The sequence below is a fragment of the Miscanthus floridulus genome, chromosome 10 (genome assembly GCF_019320115.1).
Source record: "Miscanthus floridulus cultivar M001 chromosome 10, ASM1932011v1, whole genome shotgun sequence".
NCBI classification, from domain to species: Eukaryota; Viridiplantae; Streptophyta; class Magnoliopsida; order Poales; family Poaceae; genus Miscanthus; species Miscanthus floridulus.
The window spans coordinates 25,179,362-25,184,406 of record NC_089589.1 but is presented as its reverse complement, the minus strand read 5'-3'; positions in this window follow the sequence as shown (position 1 = coordinate 25,184,406).

Below are 5,045 nucleotides of genomic sequence, written 5' to 3'. Positions count from 1 at the left end.
TTGAATGGTGACCTAAACACCAAATATTTTCATAGAGTTGCTAGTGGAAGAAAAAGGAAAAACATGGTTGTTGAATGGTGACCTAAACACCAAATGATCATTCAGACCATCAACTACTAGGTACCACCAGCAGAAATGAGCCAATAGCAGCAGCTAGCTCATAGTTACAAGGACAGATTCAACTTTCATTGAACAACAGACATTTTAAGATAGTGGATAGCTGCAGTTTAGGTAACTAAAAATGTTGGCATGCAACATCCCAAGCAATAAAACAATCAATGTTGCCATAACAGCGACAAGCAGTTCTTTGAAAAAAAATAGTTCTTAGCTAGATGTCAGTAGCAAATGTCCTAATAATATCATGGTTTAGTTTTGTGTATTGCGGAAGAGAAACCTTTAATAGATACATATCTAGCATACACAGCGGCAAAAATTTCTAGCACAACAATAACCCCTTGGAACCTTAACCCTTTTACCAGAACAGAAAGAGTGCAGGTTAAATCATGATGTACAACATAAAGAGTTAACAACTGGCACAAAATGGAGGAAATGCTCAACAGATGTATGGCAACCTCAAGAACAAGCCACCCTACTTCAGAATGACATCTAGCAGGCAAAATTACTAAGAACAGATCATGCAAGATCATACAGCTTCATGGTTTTCACGAATCATTTTCACCATAGCCTTGAGTGAAGTTGCATCAAACCAGATCTAACAGCTTGATGACCGAGCAGTTCTACTAGATTAACACACAAGCTATTGAGCAGACTCGCAAGGCAAAGCTAGCAAGAATCACCAGCCATATACATATCTATGCGCTTTACAGTTTACACCGGATTGTCAAAAACTAAAGCTGTATAGGTTTTGCTAGTTGTTGACAGGCAAAGAAACAGAAAGATCCATATTCAGTGTTATCAACACATAGAGTGCCAGTGAATAATTGACTTAGATTCAAGCTGTGCAACACTGCTTTCTAGGAAAAAAAGGACTTGTGCTTAAGAAACAGATGATGCATAATAACATAACATGTTGATGGTAAAAATAAAAGGCTAAGGTAGGGGAGAGTATTCTGCGGAAGAGGTCCAGTAATATGAATGATAGCCTGGACCTGATTGCGAGGGGATGAAGGTTAACCAATGAAGCAAGCAAGTAAAGTAAATTTGTTAACCTGATGAATTGGTTACAACCTAGCCAAGCCAGAGGAGGAGGCTGAGGATTGATTAAACTTAACGCAAAGAAGAGAAGAGAAGAGAGAGAATCGAATACCCGGTTGCGTGGTGGTGGTGCTGATCCGACATGGTCGGAGCAAATGGCTACGAGCAAAGGCATGCGCAGCTTGTCACATGCCCTTGCGGTTGGGTCTGCTGGAATTGGTGGGTTATGGGTCAATCAATTGATCAACCAAAAAGGGGGAAAACGAAGTTAGTAGTAGTAGTAGGCATACAATACACTTGTAATTACTACAGCTAGATCAGATCCGAATACAGGGAGGAGAAGGGGGTGCGCAGGCAAGGCATACCTGGTGGGTGCTCGTCGCCAGGCGAAGGACCTCCTAGACCTGGGGACCTCCTGGCGCAGGGAGGGCGGCAGGTCGCCGGTTGCGGTTGGCGGCAGGATCTAGCGCTTGCGCACGCGGGGTGCAGGGTAGTTGAAACCAAATCCAATCCAATCGGAATGGTGTGGATTGGATGAGGAGCGAGGAGGGCGGCGGCAGCGTCTACTATGGTTCGGTGTCTGTCGGGCGCTAGAGTCCCGTTGCTCGACGGCGCTGGAATCCTCCCCGGTAGCGTGCGCGTGGCGCCAGGGAGCCTGCGTCGTCGGCGCGCTGGGGTCTGGCGCCATGTGCCGGTGGGCAGGTACGCCGAGCGCCGAGGGCTGGTGTGGGTGGGGCGCGGGGACCAGGCGGCGGGGCCGGCAGTGTGGGCAGCGGTGGAAACCCTAGGCAGCCTGACGGCGTCGGAGGAAGAAGAACAGCGCCCAGACGATGACTCCCGTGCGCTACCCTCCAATTTATAACTAGGTATCATTTGTAGAGGCGGTTCCTGATCCATCCGCCCCTACAAATACATTTTTAGGAGCGGTTCCTCGATCCAACCGCCCCTACAAATATTTTTTTAAATTATAAATTCTATATTTTTTATATCATAAAAACACAATTATAAATTCTACATTTTGTTCAAACTTTCTCAAATGAAAAAATGGACTAATAAGTATTGTAGATCTTGATGAGATGAACAAACCTTGTTATTCAGAGTTTTTTCATCTGAAGGTCATTTAGTGTCTCATTTGAGCAAGTTTGACCAAGTCAAATTTGGTCAAATGAAAAAACATAACCTTTGACTCTAGTATTATGAACTCTAAATAACTTCAAATTGAAAAGTTTTGAATACCAAGTTTGATCATCTCAGCAAGATCTACAATTGTTGTTTTGGTCAACTTTCCATTTGAGAAAGTTTGGATGGTTCAAATTTGTGATTTTTAAATTTCGAACGCCTACAAACTAGTTTTTCCGGAACCTAGGTTATCTCAATTGAAAAGTTTGAATACCAAGTTTGTTCATCTCATCAAGATCTACAATCCTTATTAGTCTATTTTTTCATTGAGAAAGTTTGAATAAAATGTAGATCAAATTTCACAAGTGTGTGACATAGTTTCAGAAAAGTCTATATGAGATTCAAGAATTTGTGACTAGTGTTTGATAAAACTTTCTCAAATAGGAAAATAAGCTATGTAAGGATTGTAGATCTTGATGAGATGAACAACCTTGTTATTCAGAGTTTTTTCATCTGAGGTCATTTAGTGTCTCATTTGAGAAAGTTTGACCAAGTCAAATTTGGTCAAATGAAAAAACAACACTTTGACTCTAGTATTATGAACTCTAAATAACTTCAAATTGAAAAGTTTTGAATACCAAGTTTGATCATCTCAGCAAGATCTACAATTGTTGTTCGGTCAACTTTCCATTTGAGAAAGTTTGGATGGTTCAAATTTATGATTTTTAAATTTCGACACCTACAAACTAGTTTTCGGAACCCTAGGTTATCTCAAATTGAAAAGTTTTGGATACCAAGTTTGTTCATCTCATCAAGATCTACAATCCTTATATAGTCCATTTTTTCATTTGAGAAAGTTTGAACAAAATGTAGATCAAATTTCACAAGTGTGTGACATAGTTTCAGAAAGTCTATATGAGATTCAAGAATTTGTGACTAGTGTTTGATAAAACTTTCTCAAATGGGAAAATAAGCTATGTAAAGATTGTAGATCTTGATGAGATGAACAACCTTGTTATTCAGAGTTTTTTCATCTGAGGTCATTACTGTCTCATTTGAGCAAGTTTGACCAAGTTAAATTTGGTCAAATGAAACAAACAACACTTTGACTCTAGTATTATGAACTCTAAATACTTCAAATTGAAAAGTTTTGAATACCAAGTTTGATCATCTCAGCAAGATCTACAATTGTTGTTTTGGTCAACTTTTCCATTTGGAGAAAGTTTGGATGGTTTCAACTTGTGATTTTTAAATTTCGATGCCTACAATCTAGTTTCGGAACCCTAGGTTATCTCAAATTGAAAAGTTTGAATACCAAGTTTGTTCATCTCATCAAGATCTACAATCCTGATATAGTCCATTTTTTCATTTGAGAAAGTTTGAACAAAAATGGAGATCAAATTTCACAAGTGGGTGACATAGTTTCAGAAAGTGCTATATGAGATTCAAGAAGTTGTGACTAGTGTTTGATAAAACTTCTCAAATGGGAAAATAAGCTATGTAAGGATTGTAGATCTTGATGAGATGAACAACCTTGTTATTCAGAGTTTTTTTATCTGAGGTCATTTAGTGTCTCATTTGAGCAAGTTTGACACATACAAAAATATGTAGTCTTACACATGTACACAAATATATAGTCTCACACGCATGCATAAATGAAGCCTTACAAACACACACAACTATCTAGCCCGCTGTAATGACTTTCCCGTTGACAACCTTTTCGTTCCCATGGCATTATATCTTTGGGGATGTTCTTTTCCACAACACTGATCTTCTTAGGAAAGTCTATGAATAACGGCATCTCATCATAGTTATTGTAAGCTTCAACATCGTCCACGCCATCAACTCCAATAATGTATTGTTTCCCAGAGGCAACCACGTGCTTTGTCTTCTTCTTTGGGGGGTGGTTACTTTGTGGATCAGACATATAGAAAACTTGTGCGACACGTGAAGCGAGCACCCAAGGGTCATCTTGGTAGCCTAGATTCTCGAGGTCCAGGACTCTCAATCCGATCTCGTTCAGTTGGTGTTGTTTGATCCAGCGCATCGAACAGGGCCACCGTTATATCCCTTCCATAGTCAAGTTCCCATATCTCTTCAATGATGCCAAAGTATTGGATCTTTCGCCTAATCCATCGAGAGCCTCTATTCAAACGCCGTTGTTTTGGTTCACATATTTACTATCCTTTGCATGGGTATAGTACGTGTACCCATTGATATCATAAGTATTCCAAGATGTAACGTGTCTCGATGGCCCCTCCGCCAACCTACTGATGGTAATAGAGTCTATGGTTTTCTCCAGGCGGTATGTTTTGGTCCTTCAACCATATAGTTAGTCATTGCTTGTGCTGTTTCATGACCCAATCATCCAAACGGCCATTTCTCTCCGCCATATGATAGCCAAGTGTTCATCAATATACGGTTGCAATCAAGTTGTGTACTCTGGCAAGACACTGTAATGCGCCCGACTCACTCTGTTGTAATCATGGTCGATGAACACTTTTCTACCACTAGTGCCCTTCCCAGCCAGCCTACCCTTGTGACGAGAATCGGGTTTACCAATCCCTTCTGTACTTTTAGGGTACTCTTGATAGCACTCGACGACTTCTTCAGTACTGTAACCCTCTATTCATGGAGCCCTTTGGGTATGCTCGATTATGCACGTATCGACTTAAAAACCGACATTGAACCGCTCATAGGACCAAATTTCATGCAGTAGCAAGGGCCAAGCGTCTATATCTGATGAACCATGTGAATCATGAGATGTGGCA